The following is a 19,070-nucleotide window of genomic DNA, read 5'->3' on the forward strand; positions in this document are numbered from 1 at the left end:
TCATTATAACGTTCACCTCATTAACAACTTATCGCAAGGCCAAGTATTAACGTCCACAGTTCAAGACCGGTCAAGTACATACGTAGAGCCAAAGCTAATGATGAGTCTTCTGATGTTCTTCATCATGTTGTAACAGCAGAAGAACCTCTTCGCTTTGAAGCGAGTGTGGAGACGACTCACATAAGCTACAGCTGCGGTAAACGGAAGCAGGTGACCTGTTCTACATAGGCTATGACTTTCTGACAATACGCCAACAATTTCCAGAGCGTTTAGTTTTATTACAACGCACTTCCACTTGGATTCTCTAACGTTTCTTACCCGTAGATGCTACGTAATTTCATAATCCCACACAAGAGACGTAGCTCCAATTGAAACAGTGGAGACAATAGCTAAAAGTGCACAAATGGAAGCAGAAACGGTTTCATCATTAGCAAAATTAGTGGCCATAATTGTTTCATGACGTGGTGCCCACGGACCACACAAAGCATATTTTCAGAACTGAAGGAAACATTTCCTGATATGAACTTATGAAATACGACGCAAAGGCTCAACGTTTATCTATACATCGTTAAGTAAAGTCAAAATGACGTTGGTAGACCTGTATTAAATAGGGACGACGTTCTAGCCTTAGCAAAACAGAATTCATAAAGTAATTGGTTCAAGAAATTTGCCGAAAAAAATGAAAAAGGTTCAAATGGTTCAAATGGCTCTAAGCACTATGGGACTTAACATCTGAGGTCATCAGTCACCTAGACTTAGAACTACTTAAACCTAACTAACCTAAGGACATCACACACATCCATGCCCGAGGCAGGATTCGAACCTGTGATCGTAGCAGCAGCGCGGTTCCGGACTGAAGTGCCTAGAGCCGCTCGGTCACAACTGCCGGCAAAGTAAAAGGAAGAGAACGTAACAATGCTAGGAAACTGGGAAGAAGTTGGGTTACCAGAGAAGAAATAGGTTTTTCACTACGTGCTAACTGGGTTTACACACCAAATCAAAATCTATTCCTTCGAGAACTTGTTTTTCTTCGATTACACGTTTGTTGATAAATTACTTGAAATTCACTGGTGTTCAAAATTAGAGCAACAAACGAAACTTTTGCAAGGTTGCGTTTATTTTGCCACAAAACAGTATAAACAGGTGATAGTAAGGAAGAAGCAATCTAAAGAATACAGAACGTAAGCAACTGTAACGTGCATAAGGGTAGACAAAAATTTCTTCGTTTCTTTCAACTTAACGGATTTGCACTCATATTTCGACAACTGGGTAATGTGCTCAGTATGAGACGTAGCCACCTCTGACATGAAAACAGGCCTGGAAACGACGGCGCATGCAGCGGCATGTAGCGGCAGTACGCCCATTCTATCCGCAGAGCTGCTCGCGAGGCTTTGAGAGTGGTTGGTGGATGCGGACGTGATGCAACCCCTCTTCCTACCGCATCCCAGGCATGCTCTATGAGAATCAAATTGAGAGAGCAAGCAGGCCAAGCTACACCATGCGTGCGGTATCTTCCGTTACCAACATATAATCAACCTCCCGTGCTCTTGAGGCAGAGCATTATCGTCCATGAATACAAAGTCTGGGTCCACGGCACCTTGCAACAGCGTCACATGAGTCCCAAGATCTCGTCATGATAACTGATGTCAATTCAGCCGTACAATTTCATGAAGAGGTTTTCGAGTGCTCAGCATAATCTCTACTTATACCATTAGGGTTCCTCCTCGATATTGGTCCCTTCCCACAATGTCTGGGTCCCGGAACGGTGTTCCAGGTTCTCTCCAGATGCGAACCCGTCGTGAATCACTCTCCAGGCCAAATCGGGACACACCTGTGAAAAGAACATTGATCCACTCGTTGACAATCCAGGTGGCGTGTTGACGACTCCACTATAGATGTTCCGTTCTGTGAAGACGCACCAGAGGTACTCATACAGCAGGTGTCCGACAATAAAGGCCAGTCTGCCGAAGATACAACACATCCAGGTGGCCGAGCGGTTCTAGGCGCTACAGTCTGGAACCGCGAGACCGTTACGGTCGCAGGTTCGAATCCTGCCTCGGGCATGGATGTGTGTGAAGTCCTTAGGTTAGTTAGGTTTAAGTAGTTCTAAGTTCTAGGGGACTGATGGCCTCAGAAGGTGAGGCCCATAGTGCTCAGAGCCATTTGAACCAAGCAAACACATCCAGTGGATGGCGGGAGATCAGATTCAGTTGCCGTGTGGTACTAAGGCCGTACCGTCGTGCCCTTGCAGCCAAATAAAGGTCCTCTCTTTCTGATGTCACACGCAGCCGACCCTGCCCTGGTCTTCGGGATAAAGTTTCGGTGTCTATAGACTGGTGCCACATCCGAGAAACAATGGAACGATTCACAGTAAGCCATCGGGCCACATCAGTTTGTAAATGTCCTGCTTCCAAACGTCCTATGGCCCTCCACCGCAGAGAGTCTGGTAGGCGTCTTCTCTGTACCGTACTGCACCTTCTGTGACTGTATACGGCGATTATGGATGTGGAACTGCGCAGCAAACACTATTCTATTCGATAGGTGCGCCGACGTCATCGTTGACTCGGTTCTCCGTTGACTGGAAAGCCATTTTCTGTGCACAAGACGATTGTACCGACATCTGTTGACAGTTTGTAAGATTATATCGTGAATCATACATAGGACGGGAAAACAGCGGTTTGTTGCTTTAATTCTGGATACCAGTGTAGTAACATCCATAAAATATTTAACAATATCAGTCCGGAGTGGCCTATAGCGGAACGACAACTTAAATCCAGCATATTATGTATGCATCACACTTGGGTTAGTACAAGTAAAGCTAGGCTGCGATGCATCTGAAGAACTGAAAAAATATATATACTGCTCCGCAAAACTTAAGGACGTGACAGGTAAAAAACATAACATTTCAACTATTCGGTGGGAATGGATGAAAGTGTGGAAGCATGTTTCCAGAGATCTCCCAGTCGTGCTCAGAAAACTGGATGTGACACGACGTACAGTTAGCCTGAATATACCATCAGATGAGACTCGCCACGCAGCACGAGGCAGTGGAAGGAACGGGGAAAAAAACTGTGTGTGTGTGTGTGTGTGTGTGTGTGTGTGTGTGTGTGTGTGTGTGTGTGAGTCCGTGAACAATTACGATGCCCTGTAGTGATGTTCTTCATTACAACATGGCTCGGTGACAATATTTGGATAACTTCGCACGGGGAAGAATGATCGGAAAACCGGAAGGAGTGTAACGAATGTAGTTGAAGAGTTTGATATTGGTTACAAGAATGTTTCAGGTGGATGGAAAGCGTTCCGAGCCACAAGCACTGCCGCCTGAAGGAGAGGAGTTGGTCGACCTCGGTCAACTACGTCATCTGATGACTGCTACATCGTACCACATTCAAGAAGGGACCGACGTCAAATTGGGGATTCCATTGTAACCACATTCAACATGACTGTAAAGCACTTAATCTCTTGTTTCACAGTGGCACGGAGAAGGCATGGGGGTGGTAACCATTTGTTACGTTGATACCCGCAATTCGATGGCAACGTTTGAGATGGTGTCAAGAGCATAGGAACTGTACCTAAGTGGAGTGGGTTCGCATGCTCTTCTCGGTCGAGAACAGATTCTGTCTGGGTAGTGATTCAGGACGTACCCTTATATGGCGGGAGGTGGGAACACGTGATGCACCCAGAAACGTCATCGGACATGATCGAGTGGGAAGCGTTGGGGAGATGCATTACAGCACGCAGACGGCCGTCCAGCTGTTGTCAGGAATGGAGCGTCCCAACACAGCAACTCCTTAGCAACCTTGTGGCATGCATGGGAGCACGTTGCAGAGCATGCATCGCTGTCTGTGATGATTATACATCCTACTATGATCCATGTCCAGCCTTTTTAAATGGCCAGGTGCCCAGAGAGCATCGTGAATAGCACTCACGTTCGTGTGACTATTATCTTTGAGTAAGTGTCATTTCTGTTCGTCGAACTGCGTATTTATTTCAATTACCTTCTGTACAACACTGTAGCAATTCTTTCTATGTGTGGTCGAAGTTTAATCGAGCTGTGTTACTTGGCACTGACACATCAGTGCCAGGTGGGCGTACGGTTCTAGGCGCTACAGTCTGGAACCGCGTGACCGCTACGGTCGCAGGTTCGAATCCTGCCTCGGGCATGGATGTATGTGATGTCCTTAGGTTAGTTAGGTTTAAGTTGTTCTAATTTCAAGGGGACTGATGACCTTAGAAGTTAAGTCCCATAGTGCTCAGAGCCATTTCAATCATTGTTAAGTTTTACACACCATTATAGTTACTTAACTTTGATATAACCGAATTACAGTATTTCTCAGCTGTGTACGATTGTTAGCAGGAAATATTAATAGAGTAGACAGACGAGATCATATGAAGTGTGGCCCGCTTCCTCACGGGTTCGTTCAATAATCGCGAGAGCAACACAGAGAAGTTTGTCAGGTCCCAGTAGCAAATGCAACAAGAGAGGCGTTAGAATCGCGATGACGTCCACTTCTCAAATTCGGAGAGTAGAGATATTATTTTCTCCCACATGCATCTTACGAAATGACCGTGAGGGGAAGAGTTAGAGAAATACGGAGGCATACTGACAGCCATTAATCGCGCACACCGCTCCGTATTGAACAGGATCTACCACAAGAGCCCTTTGCCACACACCATAAAGTGGTTTGTGAAGTGTAAAAGTAGATGTAGATATATTGAAACACGAGCGCTTCATATTCTAGTTACGTATTTCCCGGCCATTGTGCCGTGAAACGTGACGAAATATTTCACTGTCCGATTGATATAGAATACAATTCTGCAATCTATTCGGACTACAGCAGGTGAACCCTAAATTGGTTCAAAAATGGTTAAAATGGCTCTGAGCACTATGGGACTTAACTTCTGAGGTCATCAGTCCCCTAGAACTTAGAACTACTTAAACCTAACTAACCTAAGGACATAACACACATCCATGCCCGAGGCAGGATTCGAAACTGCGACCGTGGCGGTCTCGCGGTTCCAGACTGTAGCGCCTAGAACCAGTCGGCCACCTCGGCCGGCGAACCCTAAATTGGAAATTTGTGGTAAGTACCTATGGGACCAAACTGCAAACGTCATCGGTCCCTAGGCTTACACACTACTTAATCTAACCTAAACTAACCTATGTTAAGGACAACACACACATCCTTGCCCGAGGGAGGACTCGAACCTCCGACGGGGTTAGCCGCGCGAACCGTAGCAAGGCGGCCTTGATCGCACGGCTACCCCGCGCGGCGTGAACCCTAAAGCCTGCGGCTTACGGCCCAGTAATTTTCTACCCGTACATGATTGCAGGCTTCGGGTGTACCACTCCGGTCGCCATCATAAGCTACTGAGTATTTGCAGCGCTGTGTTTATGAGGAGCAGTCAAATGAAACCCGAACACTCGCCACAACACAACCACGGAAAGGCTCCATTCAAAATTAATCGCCACACGCGTTACGACATTTATCCCACTGGGAGACGAGACGATCAGTTCCTGTGTCGTAGAACGCGGTCGGGCGCAATCGGATCCACAACCGCACTAACTCTTGCGCTTCTCGCCCAGACGCGCGGGGTAGCCGAGCGGTCTCAGGCGCCTTGTCACAGTCCGCGCGGCTCCCCCCGTCAGAGGTTCGAATTCTCCCTCGGGAAAGGGTATGTGTGTTGTCCTTAACACAGGTTAATTTAAGTTAGATTAAGTAGTGTATAAGCTTAAGGACGATGACCTCAGCAGTTTGGCCCCATAAGGCCTTACCACAAATTTCCAATTTACTTTTCGCCCGTGTGAAACCGACAGCCACACACGTCTTCGTTTATGTCTCGAAAAATGTGAAAATCCCACGGTGAAAGATCTGGGCTGCACAGCGTATGTTGTAGTGTTTCACAACCAAAGCACTGAAGCATAGTCAGTGTCCAATTGATGTTCCGCACCTGAGTAACGTGTTTCCACGTGATCGCCGGAGGCCGCGTAACGAACGCGTGAGGAATACGATGACGTCTGCACACAGCTGTCTGAAGGGTAGTCGAATCGTAGACGTTAGACTTACCATACTATTGACAGCCGGACGACCACACTAGACCAGTCGGTCAACAACCAAAGTCGTAACCCAACAACTGCGCACCTATGATGTGGCGTTATGCCGTTCCCTTACCACAGTGGTAACAGCAATGAAACGTAACAACGATGGGGCCGCCTGTAGCGCGGACTGTGAGTTATAGCAGGTATTTCATTTGATTGCACCTTACACTTCTGTGAATGCTCAGTACCTCAATACATGCATAACATATTTCAAAAATGTTCAAGATTGTGTGAATTCCAAAGGGACCAAACTACTGAGGTCATCGGTCTCGAAACATACACACTACTTAAACCAACTTACGCTAAGAACAACACACACACCTATCCATGCCCGAACCTCCGGTGGGAGCGGCCGCGCAGTCCGTGACATGGCGCCTCAAACTGCGCGGCCGCTCCTCGAGGCTATAACATGTTTAATATACACATTAGTGTTTCGCAATATGAAAAGGATTAAAGGGAGAATACCCGGAGGTTCGCACACCATAATACTGCGAATAGCTTTTCATACTGAGATGTGAATTCAGATACTAACTAGGCAGCACGCACGTATTTCACGTTATTAAGCTCTTCCTTTGTCATATATACTCTCATTAACCTTGGAGAATTAGCAGGAATTTTGGGGGAAAAACATTGTTACGTGGTTGAAATGATACGTACATACAACCCCCCTCACATATATACAGAGGTTGAGTCAAGTAAGACGTAACAACCCTTTTATTTCGTGAGCGGTTACACATATCGAAACGCGGTTTTCGGCAAATGTTAGAGCATCAAAAGGCACACATTTGTTTCTTTGGTTAATGATTTTGGCGCTGGTATCAACGGAGATGTTGAAGCGAGTAATTTTTTAGAATGGAACCGTATACTTTTTATAACAGATTTCCACAGTAATAATGCATTTGTTAATGTAGAAGTCGAAACCTCTCGTTAAAAAAATCTAGAAATTTCCCAGAATGTGAGAGCATGGTGGCCGGAATCGGCATTAGCAGCGCAAACACCGCCAGGCTGAGCTATCATGCTCCGCTATTTCAGAATGCCTACAAATTTGTCTGTTTACTTGTCTGCGCTGCAGGCCGCTAATTTCTGTTTCAACATTCGTCACGTGCACACGAGTACACCAATGAGGAGAAGTTAAATATACTACTTTCATATGGTGGCTACAAAAGAATTGCCGTAAAAACAGTACGGTGGTATAGGGCTGTCTACCCGGATCGCCAATGTTGGACGCGCCAGGGAAATGTACAAATTATCAAGGCGCTAGTGCGGACAAACTGCTTGAACGTCAAGAAAGAACACTACAACTGTCAAAGAACACGAAGAAGCTGTTCTGGCTACGACGCTAATAATCCGCACAGTCATATTGCCAAGGAATTTGGAATCAGCAGACGAGTGTCATTCACATCCTGCACCGACAGAATTTGCATCCCTACCATCTGCCACTGCATCAGGCACTCGATGACCCTGATATCGAACTTCGTACAAAATTCTGTCGATTTGCACTTCAGCAGCTGAGAGACGACCCTACGTTTCTCCAACGTGTGCTCTTTACCGATGAAGTAACGTTTACTAACCACTCTAACGAAAATTTGCGTAATATGCACTACTGGGCAGCCGAAAGTCCAAACTGGCTTCGTCAGGTGCAGCGTCAACGGCCGTGGAGCGTAAACGTACGGTGCAGCCTCATAGGAAATTACGTTGTGGGGTATTATTTCATCTCAGGGGTTCTAAATGGACATTCGTAGATACGCTTTCTGACGACCATTCTGCCGGTTCTTCTAGAAGAGGTACCACTGATATCGATAGTGTATGCGGCTGCCACACGATGGTTGCCCAGCTCTTTCACCCCGTCTTGCAACGCAGGTACTAAATGAGAATTTTCCTGCCCGTTGGATAGGACGAAATTCTGCTGCCCAATGGCTTGCAAGGTCCTTCGGTTTGACTTCTTGATTCCTACCTTTGGGGATCACTCAGAGATGCAGTCTCATGACGAAGCCCCAACTACGCCAGACGATATGTGTGGTCGAATCGCCAGTGCATGCATTGCCATGTCATCCACTGTAATTGAATCTATTCATCGTTCTATCGAATGGCGATTGCAAAAGTGCCTGTCAGCCAATGGTCAACAGTTTGAACACACGTTTAAATAAAGCATAAATTTATTATTTTGGAATACAAAATTTATTTTATTTGGTTTGGGTCGTTGCCAAATCATTGTTAGTGAATTGTTTATTTCATTTACGTGAGTACGAAATCCTACAGCAATGTTGAATAAGTCGACAGCGTATATTGCTTTTTTAAGCATTAAAGACGCTCTCATTTTAGAAGAATAATCCGTTGGTTTCTTTGTTTCATCTCACGTAATCTGGGAGGATGCACAAATGTCAAATAGTGTTACTAAGCCTTTTGTCATACGCTATATTCTAACCTATGTCGTATTTCCATATTTAACATTCGTATGTGAACCTGCATTTAGGTCGGAAGTTAGTTCGAGAGGAGCTAAAGCTTTGTTCTGGTAGCGAAAGCCTACCTTACGGTATAAAACTTCGCAGAGATTCGGATTGCCGGCCGCGGTGGTCTAGCGGTTCTAGGCGCTCAGTCCGGAACCGCGGGACTGCTACGGTCGCAGGTTCGAATCCTGCCTCGGGCATGGTTGTGTGTGATGTCCTTAGGTTAGTTAGGTTTAAGTAGTTCTAAGTTCTAGGGGACTGATGACCACAGATGTTAAGTCCCATAGTGCTCAGAGCCATTTGCACCATTTTTTAGATTCGGATTCATTTATTTTACGATGATTCCTGGTCCTCAGAACGAACGGCATTGACGGCAGGTAATATGATTTACCCATGTCTCTACTGTAGGCTTCTGCGATGTGGAATGTCCGACAAGCGATGACGTCCCGGCTGTTAAAACTTTCTAGCCCTGGAACTTTGTCATCTTTTGGTCCACGGACGAGGGCCACGGTTACCCATCCGTTACCTTGTTGCAGGGTATCATTGTTGGTAATGGTAAAGTTAAGAACTCCACCACAGAACACTGATGGACCATGCAGGACGACTTGCGCACCTAGTTAGAGGTATTAATAGCAATATTGTCTATTGCTTTATAAACTGTAAGGCGAGTACGCGTTCTTCTCCTATAAGATTGTGAGATCTTCTGCGTGAGCGGTCAATTGCTGTTGCTCGAGCGGCTGCACGAAGACTGACGCCTACTTACGAGATTGATATACTTATATAGACAAAACTGCTGCATCCTTGAGCCCCTGGTTCTCGATCTACAAGATGGCGGGCAGTAACTAGTTACTGCCCGTCACCCATGTGGAGCACGTGTTGGTCTCACCGCGGACTTCTAGACTGAACCACACACAAATGATTTCATCAAAGTGTACGGGCCTGAAGATAGCGTTGATGCTACGCCAAATCTGGTAGTAAAGTAAATATAAAATCTTAAGTACAGTTGAAGGAATTTCATTTTTAATATAAATAAGTTATGCATCAACCCGGTTCCCAGACCTCCTGAAGATATACGTTGACTATGGATATTGTATCACAGACACAGTCCCTTTGACTGTTCAGAGATGTCACTAAACCCTCCCAAAGATGTAACAACCATGCATGAGCAGCGCCTATTAGACGGAGGGGGTCCGACAACCGATCAATTCCAGCCATTCAACCAGGAAGGATCGTGTTTCTGTAGTTCAACAGTGACTAGACGGTCAATACCGTGGTTCCATTGCGTCCGCATTGTTACTTTGCACCAGGAAAGGCTCTCAACAAGGGAAGTGTCCAGGCGTCTCGGAATGAACCAAAGAAATGTTGTTCGAACATGGAGGAGATTCAGAGAGACAGAAACTGTCGATGAAATGCCCCGCTCAGGCCGCCCAAGAGCTACTACTGCAGTGGATGACCGCTACCTACATATTATGGCTCGAGGGAACACTGACAGCAACGCCACCATCTTGAATAATACATTTCGTGCAGCCACAGGACGTCGTGTTACGACTCAAACTGTGCGCAATAGGCAGCATGATGCGCAACTTCACTCCCGACGTCCATAGCGAGGTCCATTTTTGCAACCACGACACCATGCAGCGCGGTACAGATCGGCCCAACAACGTGCCGAATGGACCGCTCAGGATTGCATCACGTTCTCTGTAACGATGAGTGTCGCATATGCCTTCAAACAGACAATCGTCGGGGACGTGTTTGGAGTCAACAAGGTCGGACTGAACGCCTTAGACACGCTGTCCAGCGAGTGCAGCATGGTGGAGGTTCCCTGCTGTTTTCGGGTGGCATTATATGGGGCCGACGTACGCCGCTGGTGGTCATGGAAGGCGCCGTAGCGGCTGTACGATACGTGAAAGCCATCCTCCGACCGATAGTTCAACCATATCGGCAGCATATTTGCGGGGCATTCGTCTTCATGGACGACATTTCGCGACCCCATTGTGTACATCTTGTGAATGACTTCCTTCAGGATAACGACATCGTTCCATTGGAGTGGCCAGGGTGTTCTCCAGACATGAACACTATAGAAAATCCATGGAACTGGTTGAACAGGGCTGTTCATGGACGACGTGATCTACCCATCACTCTGAGGGATCTGCGCCGAATCGCCGTTGAGGAGTGGGACAATATGGACCAACAGGGCCTTGATAAACTTGTGGAAGTATGCCACGACGAATACGTGCATGGATTAGTGCAAGAGGACGTGCTACTGGGTATTAGAGTTTCCGGTGTGTACAGCAATCTGGACCACCACCTCTGAAGTCTTCGCTGTATGGTGGTAAAACATGCAATGTGTGATTTTCGTGAGCAATAAGAAGGGTAAAAAAAGGTCTATGTTGATACCTGTTCTAATTTTCTGTACGGGTTCCGGAACTCTCTGAACCGAGGTGCTGCAAAACTTTTTTTGATATATACACATCTGGCCATTAAAATTGCTACACCACGAAGATGACGTGCTACAGACGCGAAATTTAACCGACAGGAAGAAGATGCTGTGATATGCAAACGATTAGCTTTCCAGAGCTTTCAGACAAGGTTGGCACCGGTGGCGACACCAAAAACGTGCTGACATGAGGAGAGTTTCCAACCGATCTCCCATACACAAACAGCAGATGACCGGCGTTGCTTGGTGAAACGTTGTAATGCCTGGTGTAAGGAGGAGAAATGCATACCATCACGTTTCCGATGTTGATAAAGGTCTGATTGTAGCCTATCGCGATTGCGGTTTACCGTATCGCGACATTGCTGTTCGCGATGGTCGAGATACAATGACTGTTAGCAGAATATGGAATCGGTGGGTTTAGGAGGGCAATACGGAACGCCGTGCTGGATCCTAACGGCCTCGTATCACTAGCAGTCAAGATGACAGGCATCTTTTCCGCATGGCTGTAACGGAACGTGCATCACGTCTCGATCCCTGAGTCAACAGATGGGGACGTTTGCAAGACAACAACCATCTGCACGAACACTTCGACGACGTTTGCAGCAGCATGGCTGCGGTTACCCTTGACGCTGCATCACAGACAGGATCGCCTGTGATGGTGTACTTAATGACGAACCTGGGTGCACGAATGGCAAAACGTCATTTTTTCCGATGAATCCAGATTCTCTTTATAGCATCATGATGGTCGCATCCGTGTTTGTCGACATCGCGGTGGACACACATTGGAAGCGTGTATTCGTCATCGCCATACTGGCGTATCACCCGGCGTGATGGTATGGGGTGCCTTTGGTTACATTTGTCGGTCACCTGTTGTTCGCACTGACGGCACTTTGAACTGTGGACCTTACATTTCAGATGTGTTACGACTCGTGGCCCTACCCTTCATTCGATGCCTGCGAAACCCTACATTTCAGCAGGATAATGCACGACCGCATGTTGCAGGTCCTGTACGGACCTTTCTGGATACAGAAAATGTTCGAATGCTGCCCTGGCCAGCACATTCTCCTATCTCTCACCAACTGGAAACGTCTGGTCAATGGTGGCCGAACAACTGGCTCGTCACAGTACGCCAGTCTCTACTCTTGATGAACTGTGGTATTGTGTTGAAGCTGCATGGGCAGGTGTACCTGTACACACCATCCAAGCTCTGTTTGACTCAATGCCCAGGCTTATCAAGGCCGTTACTACGGCCAGAGGTGGTTGTCCTGGGTACTCAGGATCTATGCACCCAAATTGCGTGAAAATATAATCACGTGTCACTTCTAGTATAATATATTTGTCCAATGAATACCCGTTTATCATCTGCATTTGTTCTTGGTGTAGCAATTTTAATGGCCGATAGTGTATATATATATATATATATATATATATATATATATATACGGAGAGAGAGAGAGAGAGAGAAGGACTTCCGACACGTGCCTGCAGAGCAGAGAGCGCCGCTATGACACAGTCGGCGGCACATAGCCAGCTGGCTGAGACGTAAGTGATAGCTGGGGATATCCATTACAAGCAGAATGCAGCGCGAGACGCAATTAGCGGAGCAGCGGGGTGCAGGCTCATTAGCCGCGCTGCGCTTTGTGCCGCTGCCCGCTGCCCGCTGCCCGCTGCCCGCTGTCCGAGTCGCAGCCGCGGGCCGCCCGACACACTTAGCGCTGCCTGCTGCCTGCTGCTGCTGCCTACTGCCTCCTGCTCTTTGTTACACATATGCGGGTGCACCCTCCCCTCTATTTGAACGGCACTAACTCAGCTGATGATGAGGAAGGCAGCAGGCCGCTTTCAGGGCGTTTGTGTAATTCTTAGGTGACAGTCAAGGTCGCGGGTTCTATTTTCGAACGGAATATATATACATCAAATCACGAATAGAATGAGAGGTATGAAGAGGACCGAGGACTACCTCCTCGATTTAAGCTTTCTTATTTGGAATCACAATATCGACGGGACGCACATCAGTCGGAAATATGCAACATGCTCTTCTTAATTCTGGAAGAGCACCTTTTTCACTGAGAGATGTCCAACCGAAAAAAAAAACCTTTCCAAGTGAGCGTATGTTATGGTAGTTTTCCCCGTACCCAGTAAGGACAGATACCAGAAACGGGTTGGGTTGCGAGAGCCGGAGTGGAAAATTTAGTATTTTAGGTATGTTGCATGTATTATTTGACTCGTAAAAAGTCAAAGTTTTGGACCGTATCCACCTTCCGCGTTATCCGAGGTCTTGAAATAACAGCTAAGAAATGACGCAATTTTTAGTTTTCCCTCAGTAACTCGCTCCTAGTGCATTCTAAGCAAAAATATGACTGTATTAGTTTTACATAGCGTTAAATTTCCTACAAATTCCGTAAATAGCACGTTTGGGAAGTGCGGAAATCTACTGACATACTGGGCTGTAGAAATCTGCAAAAAATATGAAGAAATCGCAAGAAGATATGTCAGTGCTTCCGAATTAATAACTATTTTTAGTTCAGTTTTATGCACAATGTATAACAACCGGTGTTGTAGAGAATTTTTTACGTGTAATAGAGGGCTGTAGTTGTAAAAAGAAAAAAAAAAAATACAAATTCATCACTTAGCGCTAGACAACCCAACTCCCTCAAAAAAACGTAAGAATTTGAAAATTACAAAACAAAAAAACATCAAACATCGCTTCTGTACTTCGTCGAGCTTATTCAACACTTGTTTCTGTTTACGCTAAACGACTTTCGCACATACCAGTATTAATATGATATTCTTGCCTTTGATTCTGATGAAGAACATTCTGTTGAGTACAAAATGGCCACAATAATTATATAGATTTTCTTTGTGTTTTTGCATGTAAACTGTACTTGCATTAAAAGTAATTGTTTTGGTTACATAAAAGCGCAGAACTTACACGAGCAGGTAATCTGTTTACTTATAAAACGTAATTTACATTTTTAAGGATATAAAATCCACAGTGGACTAACACCGAACGATGTACGTTTCTAATTGAGTACTAAGGAAACAAACAAAACTTACAGAAGTCGTCGGCTCCCAGTTCCTCTATCACACATTCATTTATGTTTCTTTCCTTACCAATTCTACCAAGACTATCGGTAATCCTACCATCTACAACGTCATTTATGTAGTACACCAAAACCAGAGAGCCATTGTTCTGGCAGTGTGCAGCTCTAGCTGTAAAACAAGGGCAGTCGTTTTTCCCTACGTACGAGGGTAATCCCAAAAGGAAAGTCTCCTATTTTTTTAGAAGTTCAGAACTCTGTTGGTGTGGCTGTTGGTCAAATGGTTCAAATGGCTCTGAGCACTATTGGACTTAACACCTATGGTCATCAGTCCCCTAGAACATAGAACTACTTAAACGTAACTAACCTAAGGACACCACACAACACCTAGTCATCACGAGGCAGAGAAAACCCCTGACCCCGCCAGGAATCGAACCCGGGAACCCGGGCGTGGGAAGCGAGAACGCTACCACGCGACTATGCGCTACGGACGGGTGTTGATCGCACTGTTATGAAGAGTGCTTCACGCGCTGTGTGTAAACATGCGCACGCCGCGCTGGGGCGCTCAGTCTTGGTTTGGCAGCCGTTGAGAAGGGAGCTCCGGTTGGGCGTTACCGCCGAGTGCGAATTGCGCACAGTTATTCGGTTTTTGAACGCAAAGGGCACTGCGCCGATTGAATTCCATCTCCGATTGACGAAAGTGTATGGTGAGTATTGCATGGATGTCAAAAATGTTCGTAAGTGGTGTAGAGAGTTTGCAGCTGGTAGGACCAAAATTCACGACGAACGAAGGATCGGGAGACCGTCAATTTCTGAGGAGACAGTGTTGAAGGTTGAGCAAAGCATGCGTGAAGGTCGGTGGATCACCCTGGATTATCTCTGCACGTTGGTTCCTGAGGTTTCCCGAAGCTCCGCTCACAGAACTTTAACGGAAACATTGAACTACCGGAAGCTGTGCGCAAGATGGGTGCCACCCATGCTGACTGAGGATCACATACGGCAACGATCTGATGCTTACCGCGCATTTCTCCACCGCCTTGCAGCCGAACAGGACAACTTTCTGGACTCAGTTGTCACGGGCGACGAAACCTGGACATACCACTTTACACCTGAGACCAAGCAACAATCACGCCAGTTCATAACATTCTAAACAGCATGGCGGCGAGCTGATAAGACATGGGCATACAAAATCTGCCACAGCGTCTACAAAAAGGCATCGATGGAAATGATGATTATGTCGAAAAATAGCTAAATGTTCAAGATGTAAACTGATGTAAACCATTGTAGAAATAAACAGGTCTATGTACTTATAAAAAAAATAGAAGACCTTACTTTTGGGATTACTCTCGTATCTGAAGAAAAAGATACGCTGTAGTGTGTATAACATGCGTGTATGGCACTCAAGAAGGGAAAACAGTGTTATTTTCAATCCAAAGACAGATTTCACTGTGAAAAATCTATAATTTAATACGCAAAGTTAAAAGGACACACCAAACCGTAATTAATTTATTCCAATATAAACAAGGTAGATAACCGCAAAAATGTTGACTTTCTAGACTTGTGGAAGGTATAGCTGTCGTAAGCTATAAAGCTGTTTTGAACACTGCAGTGCTTTACTTGTCTCCATCTCACAGGAGATGGTCTGCCCCGTTTCCCTACCACCTTACAACTGACTATCTCAGCCAGTTGTAAATGGACAGACGGCCGCGGTGGCCGTGCGCTTCTAGGCGCTCAGTCCGGAACCGCGTGGCCGCTGCGGTCGCAGGTTCGAATCCTGCCTCGGGCATGGCTGTGTGTGATGTCCTTAGGTTAGTTAGGTTTAAGTAGTTCTAAGTTCTAGGGGACTGATTACCACAGATGTTAAGTCCCATAGTGCTCAGAGCCATTTGAACCATTTTTTTGTAAACGGACATTCAATTTGTTTTCTCAGAATCACGGTGAAATATTGCATCGTCCACATTAACGGAGATTGCCACAAGGGAAACAAGTGATAAGTTGCATAAAAATGTTGGTACTGACGGGGGTCGCACCCCAGATGTTTCAATCCTTCTCTGGTACTTAAACATTTTGGTTTCGAATGTTCCTTTAAACACTGGCGTCCATCCTCCTGTTATAATCGTTGTTACCTTTTCCACTTTTTACTTCTTCAGCTGTGCGTTATACACCATTTCTTTCCGACCGATTTTCTAAAAAAAATGTTCAAATGTGTGTGAAATCTTATGGGACTTAACTGCTAAGGTCATCAGTCTCTAAGCTTACACACTACTTAACCTAAATTATCCTAAGGACAAACACACACATCCATGCCCGAGGGAGGACTCGAACCTCCTCCCGGATCAGCCGCACAGAGATTTTCTCATCATTTTACACTCCCTGCGAAAAAAGTGGAGCACCCAAACTTCATAACGTACATAGCATCGGCGGTATGTAAATGATAGGAGTTGGAATACTCTGTGACAGGTACGACGGCCATCGCACTGCATTCAGAGTCGTTCAAATGTCTCTAAGCACTATGGGACTTAACATCTGAGGCCATCAGTCCCCTAGACTTAGAAATACTTAAACCTGACTAACCTAAGGACATCACACATATCCATTCCCGAGGCAGGATTCGAACCTGCGACCGTAGAAGCAGTGCGGTTCTGGACTGAAGCGCCTAGAACCGCATGTCCACAGCGGCCGGCCGGGAGGGCATTATCGTTTTTGGTGTTCAGTATTGTTACCAGGCCTGGTAGGGTACATAAGGGGCGTAAAAAGGGAAGTGGTCACTGCGAAAAACGCGGAGATACCACGTACACGTGAGAGACAATATTATCAGCACCTGACAAAGCTTGTAGGTTTCGTTATTGTTTATCTCCATTTGGCCGGCTGGTGCAATATTTGTGAGGCATTCGGTGCTCTCAGTAGCCTGATGTTGGACTGCATGGGAACCTGAGGACAGGCATCATTATCGTCAAACTCCAGCTCGGCCATGTTTGACAACCACAAGGAACCAACGGCATATTGCGGACCAGAAGCGTTTTGATCCTTTTATATCTCTGCGTACCATCCAAGAACAGGTAATGATAGCCCTGAAACATTTTGAGTCATCCCAAACAACTGGTTGTAGATTAGCAGCAGCCGGGCTAGGAAATTACCGTCTCATGCGTAGGTTGCCTCAAATACAACACAAACGACAGCGTCTAGAGTAGTTGCCGTGGCCAAGATACTGAAGACTGGTGTTGCATCTTTTCATCAATGATTAGTGGTTCTGCACTATCCCAGATGACCACCGCTGGCGAGTATGTCGGTGCACTTGGGAGGAGTCCCATTCTTTCAAGGTTTAGGAGAGGGACAGCGGCGTTATTCCTGATGTCATGGTGTGAGGAACCATCGGGTATGGCTTCCGGTCGCAGCTGGTAGTGAAAGCATCCATGTGATGTATCTCACTTAATAGTATATTGGTGCCATTTTCAGCTGCACAAAACTCTTCTGCAGATTGCACGTGTCTCTGTGGACTATCTGCATAGTGCTGAAATACTTCCAGAAAGATTCTCAGATCTATCCCCAACAGAACATATTTGGTGTCAGCTCCATCCCAGTACAAATATCTAGAACACCAAGGACAGTCACAACAGTTGTGGGCCAGGTTACCTCAGAAGACGATACAACAGCTTAATGACACTCTTCTTAACCGAATCAGTGCATGCAGTCAGGACAGACCTCAACCAATTAAGTTTTATTTCGTTCCTCCTCCCGTTTCTGGGTACCTCACCTTTTTTGTCAGATACTTATTCTTCTTCCTGCTCTTCTATAAAAAGTTTTGGTTCTGTCAATGGCATGCTGGGGCCAATGAGAGGCCTGACTGGTGCTTCGCATCACCCGAACTGCTGCTGCAGCAAGCTGAGCAAATAAATAAGTTAATACATAAACTGATCAAACAAGTAATTGAATATATTATTTTTCTCCTTCTTTGGTAGCAGAAACCTTTATTTTCTTATTCAGGATATATGATTAAATGAAATTAAGGTTAGTCCAGCCTTTTTAAATGTTGAACTCAAGCCAGCTACAGGCATCCTCTGCTAGATCTATGATTTAAGACAGAAGGTAGGGTTCACTGGAAAAGACTTTCAGCTCAAGTTTCTGTTCCTTTGCTTTAGGCGTTAGGCTTTTGTTTATGAGCCTAGTTCTCTAAATTGTATCGGTTTTTCTCCATTAGTCCCCACTACTCCACTACCCCACTACTCCACTTTTGTCGCGCCATACATCTTATTCAGTGCTATAGCTTTCGGCGGACAAGCATTGAAAGTAGCTCCTAACGTGGGAACCTTGTCTGACTTGTTTGTTGGATAGTTCCACTCTGCTCCAAATATACTTTCCTCGCTATATTACGAGCAGTTTTTTCATTAAAATCCGCCATTAAAATCGCTACGCCAGCGGTGCTTTCGTTGAACAGTGTACGTTATGGGTAGATAATAAGCAGTCTTAACAGTTTGTTTCCTGGATTTATAGGAAATTACGCGTTTTCACACCCCACATTTGACGATGAAAATGAATTTTTCAATTACCTATCGCTGTCGATCACGTAAATTATGAGTGATGAACTTAAGGGGTGGTTTTCTGAAAAACGGGGGAGAGGGGGGCGGGGTGGGGAGGGAAGCGGGAATCTTGAGCCAAAATGCAAAATATCTTAGAATATTCCAGTTTAGAATGTACACAAGTGACCTATCAAATCTGAGATGAACACACTAGCTGTGTATGAGGCCTTCCCCTTGTCAATACAGTGGAATGTAGTCATGGGACTCATCATCCAAAATGACGTATCAGCATCCTCTCCACGGGAGCGGAGTCCGCGTCAGTACGGTTGTTTCGAAACCTGGTAGTTGAAGAAACTTTCGCTGCCAAGATTTGGATGGCGCGATAAAGAAAGCGTCTTATCCTTGACCTAGTCATTAGAGATTGAGCTCAAGTATAAGACGTGAGAGCAGAAGGATGGCGATGGAAAAGGATAGTGTCCGTTTGAAGCATGTTTTATACGAGCGATTCTCTTGTCTAAAACGACAGTTTGT

Source organism: Schistocerca piceifrons, chromosome X, assembly GCF_021461385.2.
Source record: "Schistocerca piceifrons isolate TAMUIC-IGC-003096 chromosome X, iqSchPice1.1, whole genome shotgun sequence".
In the NCBI taxonomy this organism is placed as follows: Eukaryota; Metazoa; Arthropoda; class Insecta; order Orthoptera; family Acrididae; genus Schistocerca; species Schistocerca piceifrons.